The 27326-nt window shown below is 36.8% G+C and overlaps 1 long non-coding RNA gene and 1 pseudogene across 1 annotated transcript; one reads left to right on the top strand and one right to left on the bottom strand.

The window, feature by feature from the left end:
* Window positions 1-27326, bottom strand: LOC115837053. Its single transcript, XR_004032113.1, has 3 exons — window positions 27294-27326; window positions 16052-16322; window positions 1-197 (listed from the first exon to the last, which is right to left on the bottom strand). It is a non-coding gene; the product is annotated as an uncharacterized LOC115837053 (long non-coding RNA).
* On the top strand, window positions 11292-12745 carry LOC100585887 (annotated as a pseudogene).

Genomic DNA, 27326 nt, shown 5'->3' on the forward strand with positions numbered 1-27326 from the left:
TTGCTAGGGCTAGTTTTCCTAACACTGTATCATTTACTTACAGTAATTGAGGATGGACAGGAATGAGGATAGACTGGAATGGGATAATGACAACATATATTGGTTCCAAATGACTTGAGTGTTTCAAACAGAATTTTAGATTAGTTCAGTCTCTTTATTACTTCCAGAGGCATTTGGCATTCTTTTCAGTGAAGAGCCTAGAGAAGCAAATAAAATAGTTGCAATGGAATATACAAAAATGTACACGATACCATCATCAAACATTTTTCTTTTTTTACATTGTTTTTTACTGCTAGAGGGACAGTGTAATTAATAATGTATTCTATTATACATTCTTGGGAAGTAGAGTATATATGGTTTTATTTAGGAGATATTTATAAATATCTTATTTGAAATGTGTAGATTTTTTCTTTTCAATTCACTTATGGAGATTAAGGTGGTGTTTTTAAAAATCACATTAATTGTGCATGGCATGCTAGAAATATTTTACAACAAGAATAATTATTATTTTCTTTAACAGAAATATACAATTATAGAAGAAATGCTCTGCCTTTAGAAACTCTATTAGACAAAGGGCAGAGAGCTTAATGGTGTCCTTTGTTGTTGTTTGTAATGTAATCTATTTTTATTTATTTATTTTGCAACAGCTTTGTTGGGATAAATTCACCTAGTATACAGTTCACCCACTTAAAAAGTGTACAATTCAGTGATGCTTAGTATAGTCACAGAGATGCACAACTATGACCTCAATCAATTTTTTTTTTTTTTTGGTAGAGATGGGGTCTCACTCTGCTGTTGCTTAGGCCAGTCTCTGGTCTAAGCCTTCTGAGTAGATGCAATTACAGGCACGAGTCACCATGTCCAGCACTCAATCAATTTTAAAACAACCTTATCCACCCCCAAAAGAAAATCTTTAGTACTAACCTTTTAACAGTCAGTTGGGTTACTCCCAATTACCCTAGTCCTTCCTTAGCAACCACTAATCCACTTTCTGTCTCTGTAGCTTTGCCTATTGTAGACATTTATATACATGGAATCAAGCAATATGTGGGCTTTTATGACATCATTCTTTCATATAGCATAATGTTCTCAAGGTTTTTCCACATTGTCCTATGAATCAGTACTTTGTTTCTTTTTATTGCCAAATAATATTCCATTGTGTTGATGTACCCATGTTATTTACCTGTTCAACATTTGATGGGGCATTTGAGGTCTTCCCATTTTTCAATTATTATGAAGAATTCTGCCATGAACACTCATGTATAATGTTTTGTGTGGATTATTTTCATTTATCTTTAGTATATGCAAGGATTGTGATTGTTGGGTCATGTGGTAATTCTCTGTGATGCTAATTATGCTGAGAAAATTTTCACGTGCTTGTTGGCCTATTTTATTTCATTTTCACTTGTCTGCATTGCAATATGATTTTCCCTATTACTATTTTGATCTTTTAATCTTTTTGCAATCCTGAAAACCACATATTTAAATTTCTTAGAAGTGTGTATAAACCAAAATGAGTGTGTGCTCATACGTATGGCTATGTATGGTTTATTGCACAGATTAGGTCAGATATATATGACCTGCCTGTATAGCATTTTCATTTGTTTTCTAGTTCTTAACTGTTTCCTGGTATTATTTGAATGGTATGACTTAATTATAGATTTGATAAATTTATCAATAATATATTTATGAAAACATAAAACAACTTATCTTTGGATTTTATCTACCTATATATGTTTCCGATAGCAAAACAGTAACTCTAAGAGGGAAGTAATTTTAAAATGATAAAGATAATCCTAAATATTAGAGAAATAGAATTATATTTATATTAAAAGAGTTGGCTGAATCAACTTAATACTCCCTTTGAGTTATTTTAACTTGATTTTGGCAATTAAATTTTATACTGAATAAAAAAATGATTCAAACTAATAGATTCATAAGGGCAGTAACTACTGTTTTTCTATGTGATATTTAATTATAGCCAATATCAGGATCTTGGAGGAGGTACATTAATTTTTAACTAGGGATACTTTTAATGACTATGTTGTCATTTTCTAAAGAGAATACATGAGGTAGTTCAGGCTGTTAGCAATAAATGTATTTCTCGAATATGTACATATTGAGGTTTGATTTTTGCCATTTAAATGGATATGTTAACAAAGTTATAATGAGAGAATTTCATTCATCAGTTTTGATTCATTTAATTCAAGTCTTTAAAAAAATTTTTTGGGGGTTCAATACAAGGACTATATTCATATGTTAGTTTTTGTGTTAATTTTATTTGTTTATTCTTTTAGCGATGAGGGTCAACTCCTGTGTCTTCTGCTGTACTATGGGACATATGGCCCAGGCTTCAGAATTCTCTCAGACATCTCACTCATTAACCAAAAAAGGAAAATACCACAAATAAAATTTTATGGCAGAAACTGAAATTGTAATAAATTTCTCCCCTGACTCCCAGTGTAACTGACAAGTTTTTTGCAAGGGGTCCTTTAGTAACAAGAGATTTTACTTGATTTCTTTCACTGCTGGCCTGCAGAGGCTGCTAAAACTGTGTACAGTTCTCAGTCGCTTGATGACTAGCACAGCTGCAATCCTGTGTCATAGGCCCCCAAATCAAGAAATTAAACACTGTAGCCTTATGAAGGCTATCTCTAATGTTTCATTTATTCATGTAGTATGGTGGCTGTTCTTGGTAAGAGGTTAAAAAAATACACATAGTTTAGAGTGTGCACTATCTATATCCAACCTGAATTTTTCTGCTATGGATTTACCAAGATTAATGTTTCTCAGTTATTTCAAGTAAGAGACAATTTCTGCACAGCGACTGTTTGCCATGACTGATATTCACTCATAGTTACTCCTCTTTATGTAGCTTTTTTTATCAGAGAATGGGGGAAGCATACCCATGGGACTGAAACATCTTTGATCTTGTGAGGCTGATCATTGTTGGGCAACAATTCTCCATGGGTTGCTTGAGTTTCTGCATGTCTTGTGAAGATGCCATGAAGACTTTTGCTCTGAACTATTTTTTTTTTTTTTTGCAAGGAGATTGATATAGCAAATAGTTTCAGAAGACAGAGTTACTGTCTCTCTCTGGAGTAGAAGGCTGAATTTTTCCCTAGCCAAGATAGTAAAGACAATATTTTTCTCTGGGTAAAAGATTGGGCAGATATGCTAGCAGAAAAAATTAGGGTTCTTTAGCAGTTACACGAACCTAGAGAACATGTACACCCATTTGAACTGCTCCTCATTATCCCCATGAAACTTAGAGGGCGAAGGATCACAATGTAAACATGAAACCAATGCTGCCTGCTGTGCTGTGCTGTGAGTAGTAAAGTCCTGTGCTTCTGATCCAGGAGTCTCATGTCTTATACCAGCATCTAAATGACTGTGGCAAATGAACTTGTTAGCCTACAAGTAGGATAAAATCTCCTGTCCTTCACAGTTCTTCAAAATCATGTGAACCTTGAGGCTTTATGCAGCCTTTCTCCAAAGGGATTCTGTGGGAGAATTAAACCCTATTGCCCCAATGCAGTTATTATATGTCATGAACTCTCTTTTCTTCTATGCATGTGGTGTGGTGGTATGTGATACTGGAAAACTGAGAAAATAGCCAATCAAATAATCTCCTACTGAGCTAATTTTCTCGTGGAATCCAGTTTAAGAAGGTCATGTATTACCAAAGGTAAATGTTTAGCTTCACAACTTCTCTGACTAATTGGCACTATAAACATCCTTTGCAAGTATAAGATTAGGAATGGATCTTCAGATGGTAATAAGAAATATAAAAAATTCCCCCTTTTCAAAAGAGTGAATATGTTATTTACTGTCAATATCAGTGATCTGAGGAAGCAATTCTCATGAGATCTCGACTCCTGACCGTTTGACTTTGGTAAAGGCAATATGGAGAGACAATGCTTGGAGTTAGTTTAACTCCTAGCTGACCTGGTGAGAGGGTACCCAGGTGAGGAAACTGAGCAAACTGGTCTTTGTTTGCAGACACAATTACAAGGACTCTTGGGGACCACTGTGTGTCCTTGCCCTTTTCCCTCCCTGTTAAGGAAGAATAAACAACACCAGTATCACTGCAGAAGCTAAGGGAATTCAAAGCAGTCTCAAGAAGCTGAGAAACTGACATTTCTAAGCAGAAAAAAATCCTATATTCCCTATAGTAGACAGTAATGTCTAAAAAATGGATCTCTCCCACCATACCGTAAACCAAATATTAGCTGCTAGATCACAGTTGGTTGTGGATTTGAAAAAAGTTTCCTCACCCCAGTATGGGAAAAAAAGAAAAGCCACTAGGTATACACTTTTTTCACTTGCCTTCACATTACTTTGATAGCCTAGAGTGAAGTTCTACTCACACAAAATAATTTCATCCTTAATGAGTTGGTTTGGACACCTTTGCAGAATTTGTAGTGTGAGTCTTTAGACATACAAAAGTGACAAAAATGTTAGGCCTTTGAAGAAAAGGATGAGAGTATAGCTTATAAAGCAGAGAATTAATAACCTTTGGCTTCTCAAGCTTTGCCTGAAAGCCATTTGCTCTTTTCTTCTGAAGATCCTAATAAGCAGAGAAAAGATGTTTCATGCAAAACCTGCTCTATCAGCTTCTGTCCATTTTTATTCTTCTGGCTCTTTGCTTTGTTTCTCTCTCTTTTTGCTGGAGCCTTTTCTTGTTTTCAAGATCCCCTTCAGGCTGACCTGCTTCCTCTTGTCCAAGTCTTAGGCTTCCAGATTTCTAGGAAATCTACTTGTTCTCTGTATTTCTTTGCCAGCCTAACTCTTTGATTCTTCCTTAGTACAGACTATAGATACTGATTCATAAAATGTTTTGACTTTACTGTTTGCTTTATGAATTTATCAGCATACCTCTTTCTTTGCCTTTGGTTACTGCCAATGACTGGCCTAATACTATTTAATCATTTTAGGAATTCTATGGCTTTAAAAAACTTACATGTTTTCCTACTTACACATTTCAAAAATAGCTTAAAATTGAAAATTAAAAATTAAGCTTAAGCTTTGGCAACTCTTCTATATGATTTCTAGAAGCTTCCTTGCTAGATGAATTTTGATATACTATTGCAGTCATAAATCACGAGGTTTTAGTAAAATATACATACTTTTAAGAGAGGAAACATTATGTAATAGATATCACATATTCTGTGTTGTGATTCATTTTATTATTTAAATATAGAGAAGAAAAAATTATCTCAAGGACTTCTTGAAAATATTTTAAGACTTCTTTTACATACTTGGTCTCCTATTTTAGAGACCCACCTAACCTTACTGGGTCTCAAAGTCTTCGTCTGCCAAGTAATTTACTCATGGTATTATTCTTATTGCTAACTAAGAGGGTACATATAAATAAATAGCTTTCAACAGAAGTGTGACATTCAGAGTAAAGGAGATATTATTTTGAATTAACAAAAACGTATCTCATTTTCTTCTTCATCAAAAAAGCTCTCACAAATAATGTATTAAGTTGGCAAGAATCTTTAATTTAATTTGGGCAAATAAATTTTTTAGGAAAATATGAGCACTAGGAATGCTGATGCTTACAGAGAAAAGTTTACATAACATACTTCTTAAAATATTTTGTTTTTCTTCATATTTAATTCAATCACTTATTAGACTGTAACGTCCCTGAGAGTAGAAGATATTTCTTCAGTGATGTGTCTTCATATAGCACTTTGGGAAATTTGCATGGAGTTGTCTAACTACAGCATAAACTCAAGGCATTATAGCGCTGTTAAGAAATCAATAATATCAATGAACTTTATTATGAAAAATTATGTAGACTAAATGGGCATATATTTATGCCTCTTCAGATTGGCAATAGCAGACATCTACTTAAATTGCATTACATAAAATACATAAATATCTTAAAGAGCTCTGTCACAACCTGAAAGGCAAGATGATTTGTTGACCTGATGAGGGACTGGGACAAGTTACTGGAAGTCCTAGAGTAACTAAGGCAAGTATTTTCTTCTGGGGCTTTCTTTCAGAGGCTGTATGATCTCCCATGTTTGATTCTCTGTGTGTCTATAGGCCAATTTCCTCTGCTTTTCTGTATAAAGGAAAAATGTGACCTCTTCACAGGTGTCAAGTTTACATGTTTTCAGTTAGAATTGGCAGTAGGAGATAAGCAGTGTTTAGGACTAGAATTCACATTTGGAGATAAGAACCTCATTTGCCTCATTTGTGTCAAATGTCCTCCGTAAGTACACACAGCTGATGCTAAGATAATTGGAGCTAAATCAGCATCACTTGGCTCTATGGTCCCAGATCCATAGATGTGAGAGCAGTTCTATGTGTCTGTGGCTCATGGGCTGGGCCTTCACCTTAAACTGTGTTTAATATTATCAGTCAGAATGATTTTAGAGAAAACGCTGGTTTGTTTGAGAGCTTTAAAAAAAAAAAAAAATCACCTTATAGGTGACGTCAGCAAGATGGTGGCTAGGACTTCCAGCACTCGCCCCCTCATAGAAACATCAATTTAAATAACTATCTGTGCACAAAAATACCTTCACATGAACTAAGAAATCCAGGTGAGCTATTACAGCACCTGAATGGAGCACAGAAATAAGACGCATTGAAGAGATTAGGAAAGATAGTATCACATTATGTATGTCACCTCTCCCTTAAGCCCAGGCAGTATAGCATGGAGACAGAGAGAGAGAGATACCCTTTGTGTGGGAAAAGAAGATTAAAGTGAACACCTAACTTTGCTGTGGACTCCAGCACCAGACCTGCCCCAGTGAACCCTGGTACCAGGCCAGCCCCCAAGGCCTCAGATTCTAGTGAATTTTGGATCCAGGCTTGCCCCAGTAGATCCGGGCTGCATACTTTCTTCTAGTAGTTTTTGAATCTTACATTTCACATCTTATGTTTAAGTTTTTCATCCATTTTGTGTTGATTTTTGTGTGTAGTTTGAGATAAAGTTCCAATTTTATTCTTCTGCATGTAGATATCCAGTTTTCCCAACACAGTTTATTGATGAAACTGTCCTTTCTCCGTTGTGTGTTTTTGACATTTTTAATGAAAATCAATTGACCATAAATAGATGGATTTATTTCTGGGATCTCTAATCTGTTTAGTTGGTCTATATGTGTGTGTTTTTAAATGTCAGCACCATACTATTTGATTAAAGACTTAAATATAAGAAAAAGCCTCTTGACATTGGTCTGTGCCGTAATTTTTTAATATAATCCCCAAAGCACAGACAACAAAAGCAAAAATAAACAAATGAGATTGCCTCAAACTAAAAAGCTTCTGGACAACAAAGGAAGCAATTGAGAGAATAAAGAGACAACCTACAGAATTTAAGAAGAACCATGTTGTAAACTGTAATCTGATGACAGGTTAATAAGTAAGTATATAAGAAAATCAACTCAATAAGAAGAAAAAAATAATCTAATTAGAAACTGGAGAAAGAATCTGATTGGACATTTCTCAAAAGAAGACATACAAATGACCAACAGGTATATGAAAAAATGTTCAATATCACTAATCATAAGGGAAATTAAAATAAAAAACCATAATGAGATTTTACCTCATACCTGCTAGAATTACTATTATCAAAAAGACAGACAAAAGCAAGTGTGGTCAGAATATAAAAAAATAGAAATCCTTGTACATTGTTGTTAGGAATGTTAATTTTTATAGCTAGCATAGAAAACAGTATGGAGATTTCTAAAAAAATGTTAAGAATAGAACTACCATATCTATAATCCAGCAATTTCACTATTGTATATATACCAGAAGGGAATAAAATCTGTACATCAAAGAGATATCTGTACTCCCATGTTTATGGCAGCACTATTAAGAATAGCCAAGATATGGAAACAACCTAAGTGTTCACTAACAAGTAGATAAAGAAAAGGTGATACATATGAATAATGGAATAATATTCAACCTTAAAAGAGAAAAAAATCCTGACATTTGTGACGAGGTGGGTGATTCTAGAGGACATTATGCTAAGTAAAACAAGCCAGGCAAGAAAGGCAAATACCGCATGATCTTACTTACATGTGGGGAAGCATAGAAGCAGAGTGGAATGTTGGTTGTCAGGGGCAAGGGAGTTGAAGAAATGGGGACATTTTGTTTCAAAATTAATTAAGATTAGTTAGGATGAATAAATTCTAGAGATATTAGACACTTGAAATTTACTAAGAGTGGATCTTAAATGTTTTCACCACACACACACACACACACACACACGCATACAAACAAAGATAACTATGTGAGGTGATGGATATGTTAGTTTAGCAAGATTATGGTAATCATTTCAAAGTATATACACATATCAAAACATTATGTTGTATATCATAGATATTTATAATAGTATTTGTCAATTATACTTTAATAAAGCTGCAAAATAAATAAGTTATTTTACAGGGACTCCTGGATTTATTCATACATACATCAATTTTTTCTTAGGCCAAATTAAGTCAGAGCTTTAATGGTAAACCTTATCACATAATATAAATAAGTCAAAAATGTTTAAATTGAAGATAAGAATTATTCAACAAAACAACATTAAAGAAACGAATGGTGTATGCTAACTTTGCCATTCAGGACCATAAAGTGTAACTGCTGTGTGCCTATGCCCCTGCCTCCATGTATCTTGATAAACTATGTCAGACATAGTATATCCTATACCTAGCTGCTTGTCTGGCAAACATAATACTCCATAATTATTTATTAAGTAAATTGGGATATTTTGACTCAGGTTGGATCTTATTATTAAATACAAGTTTAAAAGTTTGAATCTTGTAGTCTGTTTCCCTCCATCAAAATTCCCTTTATAGTTGATTTTTATAGTTGATGGTAGACAAGTGGGGGAAAGGAAAGGTAGCCTTCTAGAATTTTAAAAGCTACGAGAGCAAAGTGACAGATTACCTATATGGTAGTAAAAAATTTATCAAATTTCTCAGCAGGGACAGTATAAGACTGAAAAAAGAGTGAAGATATATAGTCAATATGTTTAGGAAAAATGGTGGTCACCCCCTAATAATATGCCCAGCTAAATTATTATTTGAGAGAGACGGTGAAATAAAGTTACTTTTCAGACTTGTAAATATTAAAAGAGTATACCATCTCTAGACCTTCACAGAATGTTTAAGGATTATTTTAGCATCAGCACGGGAAAAGAAAACTCAGAGGCAAGGTATGTAATAAAGTAATAACACAATCACCCAAAACGATGAAGTATGTTACTTAAATTTAAATGAACAACAATACACCATTTTATGCTTAAAAACAGTAAAAATAAAACTTAAATAAAATAATGGTTGTATTTGATTGGGTAAAGTTTACTAAAACCTTTATAATATTTAGGAGAAAGAGATATTTAATATTATTAGATACCTTGTTATAAAAATTTATACGATTCTGAGTAGCCACTCAGAAAAGATGTAAAATTAAAAGAAGAAAAAGGAGAGGTTTTAGCACAAATTTATCAGAAACCATTTGATGAAACAAGAAAGAAAAGCTGTTGCAAGACTAGAATACTTTAGTTGCCAAATTAGCAAAATACAACTATGAGTTAGTGTTTTAGTCTGTTTTCATATGCTATAAAGAATTGCTTGAGACTGGGTAATTTATAAAGGAAAGAGGTTTAATTAACTCACAGTTCAGCATGGCTGGGGAGGCCTCAGGAAACTTACAATCACCATGGAAGGCAAAAACGAAGCAAGGCACCTTCTTCACAAAGAAGCAGGAAGGAGAAGTGCCGTGCGAAAGGGTAACAGCCCCTTATAAAACCATCAGATCTGTGAGAACTCACTCACTATCATAAGAACAGCATGGGGGAAACTGCCTCCCACGATTCAGTTACCTCCACCTGGTCTCTCCCTTGACACGCATGGGTATTATGGGGATTATGGGATTACAATTCAAGATGAGATTTGGGTAGGGGCACAAAGCCTAACCATATCAGTTAGTTATTAGAATATATACCTAACACATGTAAAAAACATTTTTCCCAAGTACTATGCAGCATTTACAAAAATTGACTACATATTAGTTTGTAAAACGTGTTTAAATAACTGTCCACATACTCTCATCAGAAAAAAAGTGAAATCAGGATTTATTGATGAAATATGATTTTACAACAAACAAAACTATATGTTTGGGGACAAACTGCACTTCTTAGTAGCTTTTTGTTTACAACTCAATGAAAATTTAAAAGTATTTAGAACTGAACTTAAAGGTAATTGCTATATGCCAAAATGTATGAGTTCCAGCAAAGAAATGACACGAAAGAGTGAAGATATATGTTACACATGCAATTTAAGAAGCTGGGGAAAAGCAATAGAATAAGCCTAAGGAAAGTAGCTTAAAGGAAACAATAAAAGTGACAGTAGAGACTAGCAAAACAAAAAACAGAAATATAGGGTTAAACAGGAACAAAAACTGTTCTATAAAAGCAGTCTATAAAAAGGAAAACAAAAAAAAATTTTAATAAGCCATTAAAAAGATTGAGGTATAAAAATATGAAGCACAAAGAAGAGGGATATAATTACAGATATAGTACAGCTTAAAAAAGAATGAGAATAGTACGAACATTTGAAAACCTAGGTAAAATTGATATTTTGTAGAAAAATATTACAAAAATTGATTCAAGAATACATGAAATGTCAATAAATCATCAAACATTGAAGAAATGAATTATTAATCAAAATCCCTCTGCTCAAGCCTATCACCCATCTATCTATCCTTCCTAGCTTTCTTAATACGAAACTGTTACAAAATATTTTCTACCAGTCATTCTAAGAACAGATAATCTTGATCTTATATAAAAATATTTTAAAAATAGAGAATGTGGACAAGTGTAATCTTCATATAAAATAAAGACAGACCAGAAAAAAATACTATATACTAAATTCTCCTATGATTTCTGTAGAAAATATTGGCAAATGAATTCCGCAGTTTTCAAAGGAAATATACTACATAGATCATACTATGTAGGTGTTTATCTTAGGAATTTATGGATGGGTTATAGTTAAAGATGTTACATTAACAGGTTGAAGAAGATTAGGAAATAAACATCTTGATGGATGCAGAAAACACATTTGATGAAGTTTACCATACAGGATAAAAACCTTTAGCAAACTTGCATTTAGCAAAAGGGAACTAGACGTGGAGCAGGCGGGGACCGAGCAGGTGCCTCAGTGTCCTACCCCTCCCCTCGCCGGGCCTCTCAGTCCTCTCCCAACAGCTGGACCGGAACTATGTGATCCCGGAAGTTCTGGGGCCTTTGCTGTGTGGGATAAACAGTAATGGCGGAGGCTGCAGCTCTCAGACCAACAGCCACAACATCAGGAGCGGGAGTGGCGGCGGCGGCGGCGGCGGCGGCAGCGGCGCAGCGGCCTCCCCTACCAGGATCCCCTCAGTCACCATTCTGTCCCCAGGGGGCAGGCGAGGGGGCGGCGGCAGCGATGGCAGCGGCGGCGGCTGGACTAAACAGGTCACCTGCAGGTATTTTATGCATGGGGTTTGTAAGGAAGGAGATAACTGTTGCTAGTTGCATGACCTCTCTGACAGTCCGTATAATGTAGTGTACAAGAGTTTGCAGCGAGGGTACTGTATTTATGGCGACTGCTGCAGATATGAACATAGCAAGCCATTGAAACAGGAAGAAGCAACTGCTACAGAGCTAACTACAAAGTCATCCCTTGCCGCTTCCTCAAGTCTCTCATGGATAGTTGGACCACTTGTTGAAATGAATACGGGTGAAGCTGAGTCAAGAAATTCAAACTTTGTAACTGTAGGAGCAGGTTCAGAGGGCTGGGTGAATGCTATTGAGTTTGTTCCTGGGCAACCCTACTGTGGCCGCACTGCGCCTTCCTGCACTAAAGCACCCCTGTAGGGCTCAGTGACCAAGGAAGAATCAGAGAAAGAGCAAACTGCCGTGGAAACAAAGAAGCAGCTGTGCCCTTATGCTGCAGTGGGAGAGTGCCGATATCGGGAGAACTTGTGTGTATATGGAGATTCATGTGACGTGTGGCTGCAGGTCCTGCATCTGATGGATGCTGCCCAGAGATCACAGCATATAAAATCGTGCTTTGAGGCCCATGAGAAGGACATGGAGCTCTCATTTGCTGTGCAGAGCAGCGAGGAAATGGTGTGTGAGATCTGCATGGAGATGATCTATGAGAAAGCCAACCCCAGAGAGCACCGCTTCGGGATCCTCTCCAACTGCAACCACATCTACTGTCTTAAGTGCATTCGCAAATGGAGGAGTGCTAAGCAATTTGGGAGCAAGATCATAAAGTCCTGCCCGGAATGTCGGATCACATCTAACTTTGTAATTCCAAGTGAGTACTGTATGGAGGAGAAAGAAGAGAAGCAGAAACTCATTCTGAAATACAAGGAGGCAATGAGCAACAAGGCGTGCAGGTATTTTGATGGACATGGAAGCTGCCCGTTTGGAGGGAACAGTTTTTATAAGCATGTGTACCCTGATGGCCGTAGAGAGGAGCTACAGAGACAGAAAGTGGGAACATCAAGCAGATACCCGGCCCAATGAAGGAACCACTACTGGGAACTCATTGAGGAAAGAGAGAACAGCAGCCCCTTTGACAATGATGAAGAAGAGGTTGTCACCTTTGAGCTGGGCGAGTTGTTGCTTATGCTTTTGGCTGCAGTTGGGGACGAGGAACTAACAGACTCTGAAGATGAGTGCAACTTGTTTCATGAGGAGCTGGAAGATTTTTATGACTTGGATCTATAGCAACCTTGTGTGGCGTGTGAACTGGTCTGCTGACCCCAGACAGCAGCTGTTCCCTGTGGTGGTGTGGCAGTGCCTGTGTTCTCTCCCAGGCAGGCCTGTTAACTCCAGGTGCTGGCATAAGAATTTTTACCCAGGGCCTGTCTTTTCAACCCCTCACCTTTCCCCGAGGAGTGTGTTGTTTTCCCTCTTGAAAAAAAGTTAGAAAAATAAATCTTAAAGTTAGTTTTCTGGAAAAAAAAAAAAAAAAGAAAAGGAAAAAAAAGAAAAAGGGAACTAGAAAAATAAAAAAAGAACAAAAAATAAATAAAAAAGAAAAGGGGAACTTGGCAAACAATGCCAATCAAAAAAAGCAAACATCACAATCAATTATTAAATTTTAGAGGTTTCCTTAGAGTCAGGAAGATGATGAGATTGTGCTTACAGTTAAAAACTATGAAGTCCTTACCAGAGTCAAGAAAAGATATGAGAGGTAAGAATTGGAAAGAAAACAATAACAATATGCCTATCTGAAGACATGCTTATCTATGTAGAACTTAAAATAGCATCTATGGACAAATTATTAAAAGGGTTTTTTAGGCACCAATAATAATAAGAAAAAGTAAACAGAAAATAAAAATTCCAGTCTCAGTGGAACAAAAACAATGTTACCTCTTATTTTTAATTAAAGAGGGGCAGCCTGTAATCCCAGCACTTTGGGAGGCTGAGGTGGGTGGATCATGAGGTCAGGAGATTGAGACTATCCTGGCTAACACGGTGAAACCCCATCTCTACTGAAAATACAAAAAATTAGCGGGGCATGGTGGTGGGCACCTGTAGTCCCAGCTACTCGGGAGGCTGAGGCAGGAGAATTGCGTCAACCCAGGAGGTGAAGCCTGCAGTGAGCAGAGATCACACCACTGCACTCCAACCTGGGTGACAGAGCGGTTTGAGATTCTGTCTCAAAAAAAAAAAATGGCAAAACCATTCTGGAGAAAATTATAAAACATTGAAAATATAAGAAGAAAAAAACAACCAGAGTGTGTATGTATATGTAGAGAGAGTGTTCATGAATTAAGTTACAATGACAGTGATTTTGATACTTCCTCAAAATTATCTATAAATTCAATGCAATCCCAATTAAAATTCCAACAGAGGCTGGGCGCTGTGGCTCACACCTGTAATACCTGCACTTTGGGAGGCCAAGGCCGGTGGATCACAAGGTCAGGAGATCGAGACCATCTTGGCCAACATGGTGAAACTCTGTCTCTACTAAAATACAAAAAATTAGCTGGGCGTGGTGGTGTGTGCCTGTAATCCCAGCTACTTGGGAGGCTGAGGTAGGGGAATTGCTTGAACCTGGGAGGCAGAGGTTGCAGTGAGCTGAGATCACGCCACCGCACTTCAGCCTGGCGACAGAGCAAGACTCTGTCTCAAAAAAAAAAAAAAAGAAAATCCAACAGGAATTTTTAAGGAACCAGGAAGCTGACATCTAACTTTATATGAAAGAGTGAAGAAAGAACCAAGAAGAATCAACACAATTTGAATAACGAGGTGGAAGGAGTTGTTCTAGTGGAGGTCAAGAATTAGTTTAAAGCTACAATGACTAAGATAGTGTATTCTCAATGCAGGAAAAGACAAATAGAACATTGGGAACAGTATGGAATTTTATGAATATATGTAAATCAAGCAGCATTGTTATCTGTGTAAGACTGGATTATTCCATAAATAATGCTGGAACAATTTATTCAAATGGAAAAAAATTACTCTTATTCATATTATACAGAAAAATTAATTTAGGAACAGTAAAAACTTAAATGTTGATATGGTTTGGCTGTGTCCCCACCTAAATCTCATCTTGAATTGTAACTCTTGTAATTCTCAGGTGTCATGGGAGGGACCTGGTGGGAGGTAATTGAATCATGAGGGTGGGTCTTTCCCATGTTGTTCTCGTGATACTAAATAAGTCTTACAAGATGTGATGGTTTTATAAAGGAGAGTTCTCCTGCACATGCTCTCTTGCCTGTCACCATGTAAGGCTTTGCTCCTCCTTCACCTTCTGCCATGATTGTGAGGCCTCCCCAGCCAAGTGGAACTGAGGCCATTAAACCTCCTTTTCTTCATAAATTACCCAGTCTTGGGTATGCCTTTATTAGCAGCATGAGAACAGATGAATACAAATATGAAAATAGAACATTAAAACCTTTAAAGGGGTGTGACTAATTTTTAAAAATAAGAAAGGAACATACTCTTAAGGAGAAGGTGACTATAAAATTAATAACTGGGGGTAGTGAATAAAATTAAAAACTGTGGGGGAGGGCAAAGCAAGATGGCAGAATAGAAGCCTACACCATTTATCTACCCAACTGGAACATCAAATTTTAACAACCATCTGCACAAAGAGAGACACTATCACTAGAGCCAAAAATCAAGTGAGCAACCACAGCATCTTGCTTTAACTTGTTTTAACTTGATATCCTTAAAAGAGGCATTGATGAGGGCAGGAGAGACAGTTTGAATTACTGGTGCCACCCCTCCCCCATATCCCGGCAGCAGCTGTGCAGCACAGAAAGAGAATCTGTGCATTTTGGGGAGGCAGGGCCCAGCTTCTCGGGGTCTTTATATTGAACTCAGTGCTTCCCTGGTCACAGAGGAGAATAATGCCATCCTGGACTCAGTCAGCATCCACACATGGAGGGAGCATTAAGATGAGCTCTAGTCAGAGAGGAATTGCCAGTCCCAGCAGTCGGAACTTGATTTCTTGGCAAGCCTTGCCACTATGGGCTGAAGAGCTCTGGGGTCCAAAGTAAACTTGAAAGGCAGTGTAGGACCCAAAACCTGCAATTCCTAGGCCACTCCTGGTGTTGGGCTGGGCTCAGAGCCAGTTGACTAGGGTGGCATATGACCTAGGGAGTTACCAGCTGGGGACAGCTAAGGGAGTGCTTGTACCATCCCTCCCACAATCCAAGACAGTGAAGCTCACAGAAATGAAAGTGACTCCTTCCCACTGCTTAAAAAGAGGAGAGCAAAGAGTAAAGAGGACTTTGTCTTACATCTTGGATATCAGCTCAGCCACAGTAGGATAGGGCACCAGGCAGATTCCTTGAGGGAAGGAGCCAATTCTAACAGGAATCATCACCTGCTGACTGAAGAGCTCTTTGGCCCTGAAAAACCAGCAGCAATTCCCAGGGAGTACATTGTGAGCCTTGGGCTCTTATATCTGCTGGGTTTAGGGTGACCCAGCACAATCCCAGTTGTGCTGGGTATGGTCAAAGCCTCTTTCTGTTGGAGAAAAGTGGAAGGAAAAGTAAAGAGGACTTTTTCTTGCACCTTTGGTACCAGCTTGACCACAGTAGGGCAGAGAAATTAGCAGGCTTTTGGGGTCCCTGAGTCCAGGCCCAGTCTCTTAGATAAGATTTCCAGACCTTCCCTGGGCCTAAGAACAGCCCAGCGCCCTGAAGGGTCAGTCCCAGGTTTGGCAGCATTCACCATAATCTGATGGAAGAGTCTGCGGACTTTAAGTGAACGTTGGTGGTGGTCTGGTAGAATTCACTGTGGACTGGAGGTGGTGGGCCCAGGCCACAGGAAGAGGCTTTTCTGCCTATGGGAAGTGGAGGGAAGAGCAGAAAGGACTTTGTATTGTGGTTTGAGTGCTAGGTTAGCCACACTAGAATAGAACATCAGGTAAATTGTTCATGTTTTTTACTCCAGTCTCTGGGTCCCAGCCAGCATCTCTGGACACTCCCAGGGTCTAGGGGAGCTTGCTGCCCTGAAGGGAAGGGCCTTGGACAAGGCTTACTGTTGTGCTAGCTTCAGGTCTGACCTAGCACAGTGCCAGTCATGGCAGCCTCAGGGGTGCTTGCATCACCACATCCCCAGTTCCAGGTGGCTTAGCACACACAGAGAGAGACTCTGTTTGTTTGGGAGAAAGTAAGATAAAATAACAAGTGTCACTGTCTGGTAATCCAAAGAATTCTTCTGGATCTTATCCAGGACCATTAAAGTGGTATCTCTATGAGTATAGAAAACAATTGAATTCATGAAGAGTGAGAATAGAAGGATGATTACCAGAGGCAGGGAAGGGGAGTACAGGGGAGGTGGGGAAGGTGTGGATGGTTAATAAATACAAAAATAAAATAGTTAGAAAGAATAAATAAGACCTAGTATTTCATAGCACAAAGATGTGACTATATTTAATAATAATTTAATTCTACATTTTAAAATAACTAAACAAGTACAATGAGATTGTTTTTAACACAAGGAAAAATGTTTGAGGGGTGAATGCCCAATTTTCCAGGTTGTGATTATTATGCATTGCATGTTTATACCAAAATATCTCATCTACCCCATAAACATACTCACCTACTATGTACCCACAAAGAATAAAAATTAAAAACAGTAAAAAATTTAAAATTGCACAAAACCAAAAGTAAAAACACATACCACAGACTAGAAGACATTTTTAGTGTCTATAATTGACACTATTCATAAAATTTTCCCTCAAAAACAAAATCTGTCACAAATCACCTAGGCAAAAGACAACTTAGGAGAAGAATAGGTATCTTGATATAAATATGAAGTCTTTTAGAGGAAGTTCCAAATTGTCAATCTCTGTTTCTGGTAGGCTAAATAAAGGCCCCCTCCAAAGCTGTTTGCATCCAATTCCTGGAACCTGTAACTGCTATCTTACATGGTAGAAGGGACTCTATAAAAGTGAATAATGAAATGGGAAGATGATCTTGGATCATCTGAGTGGGTACAATGTAATCACTAGGCCCCCATATAAGAGGGATGCAGAGGATAAGAAAGTAGTTGGGTATGTGATGATGAAAGCCAGAGATTGGAGGAATGTGAAGAAGGAGTTGTGAGCCAAGGGATGCAGGCAAACTCTAGAAGCTGAAAAGGCAAAGTTGTCCTGGTTTCCAGAAGGAATGCAGCCTAGCTAACCCATTTTAGACTTTTGACCTCTATAAGTGTGAGGGAAAAAAGTTGCATTGTTGTTTTAAGACACTAAGTTCATGGTAAGTTATTATAATAGAGAAACGAATGCAGTAATTCCCCCTGTATTGTAATCAGGGAAATCAAAAGTAAAATAAACAAACTATTATATATATATATATGTTAGTTGCACAAATAATTACAAACCTGGGAATAGCATGTGTAGTTGAAGATGCAGACAAATGAGAATTTCTGTACATTCTGATGGACTCTAAGTATACATAGAGTCTAAAATTGGTATAGCCATTTTGAAGAGAAAACACACCAAATAACCTAAATACTATTTTGCTAAGTACATACCACAGAGAAATCCACACATATGCAGAAAGAGGTGTGATACAAACATTCATTGTAGAGTCATTTGTAAGAAAAATTGAGGACAATCAGAATGTTTATCAATAGTAGAAGAAATAAACAGCAACATGTTTGTAAAATGGGAAATGACAGTCATTTATACAAATGAACTAGAGCTACACTTACCAACAAGATAAAACAAGTTGCAAGGAAGTTTCAACATGCTCCTGTTTAGATTATTATATTTTTTACCATATAAGCACTATATATTTCCTGTAGATACATGAACATTCAGTAAACCAATAAAATATTCATGAAAATGATAAATGAGAGAACTATGATAGTAGCTACTTCAGAGGAAGAGAGAAATGGATCAGAGTAATACACAGAGGGTTCACCTCTGTGTTTTATCTTAAAAATAACCTGAAGTACAGATACTGAAGTCTTAAAACTTAATACAACTGGATATTTAGTAAACACATATGTATTATGTTCTCTACTATTGTATACATCTTTGAATTGTTTTATAATTTGAAAACAAAGCAAAACAAAATTATTTTTTCAATAAACCCAAAATTCAAAAGTTTTCTGTAAAAAATATGTTCCTAGATTTGTTTTAGGACACCAATCTTAAAAATGACAAAGGAGAGGATTTTTTCATTATCTTAAAAATAGCATAATGTCCTTGCCAAAATCGTAATGAAACTTCCACATCCTAAGGTTTTTGAGTCAAGAACTTTGTATAAGTAGTATAAGATATTGGAGCTGATTTGCAAATAATGCAAGGTATGGTTGAAAAATGCCTCAGATTGTTAACTAAACGCCAGCATTGTGGTTCTGACTTTACCAGACCAAATTGTTTGACACTAGGTAAATCTCAAACAATTCTCTCTAGTGCTAAGATTCAATGACCCGAGGCTCCTTTCTAAGATGCAAGAGAGATCATAGGAAAGGTATGATGTATCTGTCAAAAGAAATAGAAACAACTATTTTTAGAAACATGTGGTTTGTAGCTATTCCACTAGATTTGTTCAGAAATGTATTTCTGCTTCCTTCTAGTCATGTAGCACTTAGAATTTATTTTTTGAAGTATCTGGAAATAATTTTAGAGCCTCTGTAGTATTAAGATTCAGGCAAAAATAACAAAATAGAGAAAATCCTTTTATTTTGTAGTGAATATTTTGTTAACAGATTAAAAATTTACACTAAAATGTCCTATCTTACTGGAAGAGAGACTGTTTGACTTGAGGTTCAATTTAAGAATTTTCCCTTATAATGGGGCTATGTCAATTTAGAAAATGACGTTGCTATTTAAAATGCCATTCCATAACCCTCTTTAATTAAAGTGGCAATATACCATCAATCTGCTCCCATTAATAAAATTTTAACCATTAGAATCTAAGCTGTATGATATACAGTTTAATTTTTTTTTCAGAAAGTGTGCACAGACTCCTTAGAGATTTGAGGTGGGAGCTTAAAATTCAGTGCTTTAGAAGTGGTAGCTTTGACGGAAGCTAAGGAAAAACAAAAACAAAGGAGATAAGACGGAGAGGCAGAGAACAGACAGGAGCCGACAAAAAGAGAGAAATAAACAGAAAGCTGAGGATCAGCTGTTGGATATGAATGTCAAGAATTTGTGTTAATGAAATGATAACCCTAAGTAATTAAATGCTTCTGGTTTAGGTCCTGGTGGGGGTTGGGGCATATCTTACTGAGCCCATAAAAATCCATTCTGTGTCTGGGAGGTGATTGTATTTCCTATGTTCACTTCAATCTAATTTCCTGTGGATTTCAGATCATTTTTTATTTCCAATTATAACACTGTTCACATTATTGATTTGGCAGATTCAAATGACGAATGCCAAGAGAAGCAGAACAAGATGGAAAAGACTGGAGTAGCAAAAAAAAATTCAATGATACACATTTCATAAAGGTACATTTTGCAGATGCAAGAATGAGAAAGCCAGCTAAATGGCTGTGGGGAGAAGGGCATTGTGTACAGTAAGGACACAACTCACAACTGGCAATTTCATAATCATCTAATAACAAGAAACAAATTAAGTTTTACCTCAGAAGCACTAGAACTAACCAAAAACTGAAAATCTGGAATGAAGGATACTTTCTTCATGCTTCAGGAGCTTCATGGTTTCTTTCAGTTTTGCTTGTCTCCATTTGTGTGATTTATTTTCCTCTCCTTGACCACCTTTGTCTGCTTTCTCATTCTACTCATGAAACAGTAAGCTTGACATGATCTAGTTCAGATCAGAAACTGGTGGATCTTTTCTATGTCTCTTTTGTAAATGATAAAAGACATATTCTTTACAGCTCAGTTCATCTTTTTGAGCCAAGATGAACCAGATACCATTATTATCAATGTCATAATCGTCATCACCATAATCACTACTAACACTGAGTGCTTACTACCTGCCATGCACTATTCTAAATGTTTTATGTGTATTGACTCATTTAAGGTTTACAGTTCTTTGTGCTAGGCATTCTGTTATTACTTCTGTTTTGTAGACATGAAAACTAGGGCATGGTTTAGTGACTTGTAGAAATTCACAACTGGTGCTGGCAGCAGTGGCTGATACCTGTAATCCCACACTTTGGAAGGCTGAAGTGGGCAGATCACTTGAGGTCAGGAGTGAGCTAAGATCACACCACTGCACTTCAGCCTGGGTAACAGAGCGAGACTGTCTCAAAATAAATAAATAAATAAAATAAAAAATCCACAACTGGATATGAAATTTTTGGCTGAAATTTCTTTTCTTTAAGAATGCTGAATATAGACCCCCCTTTTAGGGTTTCTGGTGAAAGGTCCACTGTTAGCCCAATGGGGTTACCTTTGTAGATGATCTGCCTCTTTTTTCTAGCTCCCTTTAACATTTTTAAATTTCATTTCAACTTTGGAGAATCTGATGACTTATAACTTCAGCAAAGTTTCAGGATACAAAGCCAATGTACAAAAATCAGTAGCATTCCTATACACCAATGAGTTCCAAGCTGAGAGCCAAATCAATAATGCAATCCCATTTAAAATAAGTCAAAGATGAAATACCTAGGCATACAGCTAACCAGGGAGGTGAAAGATCTCTATAACAAATTACAAAACACTGCTCACAGAAATCAGGGATGACACAAATGAAAAAACATTTCATGCTCATGGATTGGAAGAAACAATATTGTTAAAATGGCCATACTGTCCAAAGCAATTTATAGATTCAATGCTATTCCTATCACACTGCCAATGACATTCTTCACAGAATTAGATAAAACTATTTAAAAGTCATATGGAGCCAAAAACAACCCAAATATACAAAGCAATCCTAAGCAAAAAGAACAAAGCTGGAGGTATCACGTTCCTGACTTCAAATTGTATTACAAGGCTACAGTAACCAAAACAGCATGGTACTGGTACACAGACAGACATATAGAAAAATAGAAAAGAATAAAGAGTCCAGAAATAAAGCCACACACCTACCACCATCTGATCTTTGACAAAGTCAACAAAAACAAGCAATGGGGAATAATTCCCTATTCAATATATGGTGCTAAGATAACTGGCTAGCAATATGCGGAAGATTGAAACTGGACCTCTTCCTTACACCATATACAAAAATCAATTCAAGATGGATGTAAGACTTAAATATAAAACCTTAACTATAAAAATCGGTAAGTTAACCTAGGAAATACCATTCTGGGCATAGGCCCTGGCAAAGATTTCATGATGAAGATTCCAAAAACAATTGCAACAAAACAAAAAATTGATAAATGGGACTAACAAATTCTGCACAGTGAAAGAAACCATCAACAGAGTAAACAGGCACCCTACAGTATGGGAGAAAATATTTGCAAATGATTGCATCCAACAAAGGTCTAATATACAGGATCTATAAAGAACTTAAACAAATTAATAAGTGAAAAAAAACCAACTCCATGAAAAAGTGGGCAAAGGACAAGAGCAGACAGTTTTCAAAAGAAGACATATACATGGCCAACATGTATGAAAAAATGCTCTACATCACTAATTATTAAAGAAATGGAAATCAAAATCCCAATGAGATACCATCTCACACCAGTCAGAATGGCTATTATTAAAAAAGTCAAAAACAACAGATGAGTTGCAGCAAAAAAGCGAGTGCTTATACACTGCTGGTGAGAATGTAATTTAGTTCAGTCGTTGTGGGAATGTAAATTAGCTCAATCATTAGTTCAGTCACTGATCACACAAGATTACTATGGTGATTTCTCAAAGAACTTAAAACAATTAATACTCTACCCAGCAATCCCATTATTGGGTATATATCTAAAGGAATATAAATCATTCTACCATAAAGACACACAACTATGCATGTTCATTCAGCACCCTTCACAATAGCAAAGACCATAAATGCCGATTAATGGTAGGCTGGAAAAAATAATTGTGGTACATATACACCATGGTATATTATGCAGCCCTAAAAAATAATGAAATCATGTCCCTTTTTGCAACATGGATGGAGCTGGAGGCAATTATCCTAAGCAAACTAACACAGGATCAGAAAACCAAATACTGCATGTCCTCATTTATAAGTAGGAGCTAAACAATGAGAATGTACAGACACAAAGAAAGGAATAACAGACAACAGGGTCTACTTAAAGTTGGAGGGTGGGAGGGGGTTGATGACTGAAAAAGTACTTATCTGATACTATGCTTATTATCTGAATGATGAAATGATCTGTACACATCATGCGACAGGCAATTTATATAACAAACCTGCACATGTATGCCTGAACCTCAAATAAAAGTTAAAAAAAGAGAAAACAGTACATGATAAATGATTCATAAATGAAAAAAGACCACTGATCGCAGATCACCATAACAAATATAATAGTGATAAAAACATTTTAAATATTATGAGGATTACCAATATGTAACTCAGAGACATGAAGTGAGCACATACTTCTAGGAAGATCATGCCAATGGACTTGCTTGATGCAGGTTCACCACAAACCTTCAATTTGTAAAACCAGAACAAAACAGCACAGTATCTGCAAATGGCAATAAAGTGAAAAAAAAAAAAAAGAAATTCACAATTACTTTGTGCAGAGCTCGTATTTGAATCCCAGAGGTAGCTAGCTGTTGGAGCCCAGACACTTCCTCTCTATATTATACTTTATTAATGTAGGTGATTTGTGCAACCTCATTTCATTCAGCAAGGAATAAGGCTAGGGGTATGTAGTTCTCTGCTCATTCAATAGGGGCAGTGGCTAGAGATTTCCTCAAATGTGGATATAGATGAGACAAGCACTGACTAGACTAATACCTTTTAATTTAAAGACAAATTTGACATTTAAAGAGGTCAAATTTCTATGGCAAGACTGGCTGAATACCCAGAGACCACAGCACAATATCACCTTGATGGAGTCAGCCAAGGTTATCTTAGTGTTTTAGATTTAATTAGACTGAAGTACAGAAACTGGGACACCAAATTACAGATCTGCCATGGGTCATGAAAAGTCAAATTATAATCAGAACGGTGTCTGAAGAACAAAGAAAATTAGCTGAATGGATCAAATCAATATTTGAATCATTCTGTTTCACCTTATGAATCAATCTCCCCATGGAAAAATACCTACAACATCAATTGAACATACAGCTGTCAGGATACCTTCCCCTGGAATAGTTTCTAAATTAGCTCTTCCACTGCTTTTCTTTGACACCTCTTTTTCAGTTTCTAAATTTGCCTGTTCTTTAAATCGCTTCCACTCTGTCCTTAGGTGTATTTAATGACATTAATTATCAACCATATTTTGCTCAAGCCTGAAACTCATCTTGTCTCCTTAATGTATCTTTGCTTACTTTTTATATCATATGTTATGTATTGATTTCATATTTTAACTCACAGAGGACAATTCATTTTACTTATGTATATGTTTTGAGGTTACTTCACTGTGTATCCTCAAAGTACTACCTGAGGTGGATCTGTGGAGAATATAGTGGATAAAGATACAAATTTCAGTGCCAGATGTACCTAGGTTTGAATTTGTGGTTGCCAGTCCTAGCTATATAATCTTGTGCAAACTCACAAACTAACTCTGTGCCCCAGTTTTCGGAACTAAAATCTAGGCAAAATAATAGTACATGTATAGGAAGCTGTTAAAGGAATTTAAATAAATCTGCATAGTGCCTGGTACCTAATAAGAATAGGCATTCAATAAGTGATAGATACTATTATTATCATCAACATTCTCTTTAACAAGATAATTTTATTAAGTGAACCACTTACATATGCAACTGATTCAATAACACACTCTGGGTACACCATCTAAGGGAGTCAAAAGATCTGAAAATCTCATGACGGAAGTTGGGATGGATGCCTTGATGAACGCAAAGCTAATTTTATTGTCATAATGTATATGTTTTTGTTCTTTTGTGTACGTGTGTTTTAGTTACTTGCAGATATCTCTCCTTTAATAGATGTGAGAGCCTTTAAAGGCAGTGTACCAATTATCTATTGCTATGTAACAAACCATCTCCAAACTTAGTAGTGACAAATAAAAACAAATTATTTCTCATGATACAGCTGTGATCACTTATAAGGCTGCAATCAGCTGGGAGTTTGGCTAAGGATACAGTGTCCAAGACTACCTCTTATCCTCCAGGGTGTCTTGCTACATGACCTCTCTTCGTTCAGTGATGAGCTCAGGTTCTTTACACCATGGCCCCTGGCTTCCAAGAGAATAAGTTTCAATTTGCTAACCCTCCAGTTGCATCATGCTTACCACTAATCCTTTGGCTAAATCAAGTAACATGACCAAGCTGAGATTTTGTGTGAGAGGAGACTATACAAGAACGTGAATACTGGGAGCTGTGGTTCATTAGAAGCTACCAGTGTAACAATCTAGCACAGGCAGAGCTTGTTTAAATTAATTTACTGTCTGGCTGGGCATGGTAGTTCTCGCCTGTAATCCCAGCACTTGGGGAGGCCGAGGCAGGCAGATCACTTGAGGTCAGGAGATCGAGATGAGCCTGGCCAACATGGCGAAACCCTATTTCTATTAAAAATACAAAAATTAGCCAGTCGTGGTGGTGTGCACCTGTAATTCCAGCTACATGGGAGGCTGAGGCAGGAGAATCACTTGAACCCAGGAGGTGGAGGTTGCAGTGAGCCGAGATCATGCCACTGCACTCTAGCCTGGGTGACAGAGTGAGACTTCTTCTCAAAAATAAATAAATAGGCCGGGCGCGGTGGCTCACGCTTGTAATCCCAGCACTTTGGGAGGCCGAGGTGGGCGGATCACGAGGTCAGGAGATTGAGACCACGGTGAAACCCCGACTCTACTAAAAATACAAAAAATTAGCCGGGCGTGGTGGCGGGCACCTGTGGTCCCAGCTACTAGGAGAGGCTGAGGCAGGAGAATGGCGTGAACCCGGGAGGCGGAGCTTGCAGTGAGCCGAGATTGCGCCACTGCACTCCAACCTGGGCGACAGAGCGAGACTCCGTCTCAAAAAAAAATAAAATAAAATAAAAATAAAATAAAAAAATAAAAAAATGAATATAAATAAATTAGTTTACTCTCAGTGACTGCATTGAACTTAACATGCAAATGTCATTAGACATTGTCTGGGGAGACTTAATTCTGTCTAGCTTGAAGAACTTTCTGTTGGTTAGAATTGCCCACCAGTAGTACAGATAACCTTGAATAAATAAGATTCTGACAATGAAATCCTCTACTGTGCCTGGATCACCAGTTGTCAAAATGTTATATAGATGTTTTGTAGCTTGTTTGGACATTGAAGTAAATGAAGACTTTAGTCGCTTTTAACTTTTAAAGTCTATGACTATTTACTGAATATTTCTAATGTTAGAAGCACTCTTTTGTAGGTGATGCAAAAGTGTATTTTTGAAGCCAGACAAATTTGTACTAAAATACCAACTCTACCATACCTCTTCATATGGAAAATTGAAATAATAATACACATATTTCAGTCTTGCTGCATCAAATAGCATAATGTATATAAAATAATGAGCAAAAAAGTAAATGCTCAATAATTGTGAAAAATAAGCTTAAGGGCATATAGTCTAGGACAAATTTTTAAAAGCTTCTAACAATTAGCATTTGGACTTAAAATATTCTCTGAGTTAATTGGCAGTATTGCCAGGTTGAGATAAAGGAAATAAAGAAGATATTCATTGAGCAATACCTGAAGTGACGATATTAAAATGACCTCATTTTGTTAGAATATAACGACTTTGGTGCTGATAGTAAAGTCCAAATACCCATGTAGGACATTTTTCTCTTACATTTCTTAATGCAGCTTCCTGAGAAGTAAAATAAAAATCTTTCCTGTTTCAAAATATTTACTGAGAGGTCCAATTTTTATATCTTGTTACCTGTCCAATGCATATTATTAGATAGAAAAGGATGCATATATATTCTTGACAAGGAAAGAATACAGATAAATAACCATAACCAAAAACCAACCATAGGCTTACAGTGACCCTTTTTCCCTCCATATTTCTATCTGTTTAGTAGGCCATAAAAGGTGGACTTTAAAAGTGGTTTTCTGTTCTCTCCTCAGTAGCCTAAATATATTTTTAGAGATGCTGATGGAGAAAGGACACTACACCTTGTCAGCTGGGCCTGTGTAGCAGTCATCTGGGTAATGCATGATAAGATTGATGAAGGAGCTATTGCTTTAGAAGATTGGTACTACAGAGGAAAATATTGTAGAAGCACTAAGTACAGCTTAGTTCAAACAGCTTAAAGGCTTTCATGTTTGATGCCTATTCCCTTCTCTAATGTATCCAGGGATCATTGCAAAGGTGATTGAAATGAGTTTTGGAATAAAACTCTCTTTTGCATGACTTTTCCTTCTTCAGAAAACTTTGATTTATTTAACCTTTGTTTTCAGAAAAGTGAATCTTTGTTCCACATTTCCTAGGTGATGTATTTTTCTCTTACATGAATCTGTACCATCGGGCTGCATTAGTCACACTGTATTATGTTGCACTAAATCAAGTAATACAATGTGACTATTAATGTTGTGATGTGTAAGAACATGTCTCACTTGGGAATGGCGAAAATGTCGTTTTCCGAAAACAGCTGTCTCTGCGTTTATTCGATAAAACTTTTCACCTTGGAAACTGTTGTTTGCCATCTAAGCATTTTCATTGGCAATTCTGAGATATATTTTAAAGCCTATTTTTTTCTCTAGTGTCATTAAATATTCATGATACTGCTAAAGCTTTCAATAATGAAATCAATTTTGAAGATGATTACAGTGAATACCTACCACCTCGGTATTTAGATGAATCAGAACAAATAC

This window comes from Nomascus leucogenys, chromosome 10 (genome assembly GCF_006542625.1).
Source record: "Nomascus leucogenys isolate Asia chromosome 10, Asia_NLE_v1, whole genome shotgun sequence".
NCBI lineage: Eukaryota > Metazoa > Chordata > Mammalia > Primates > Hylobatidae > Nomascus > Nomascus leucogenys.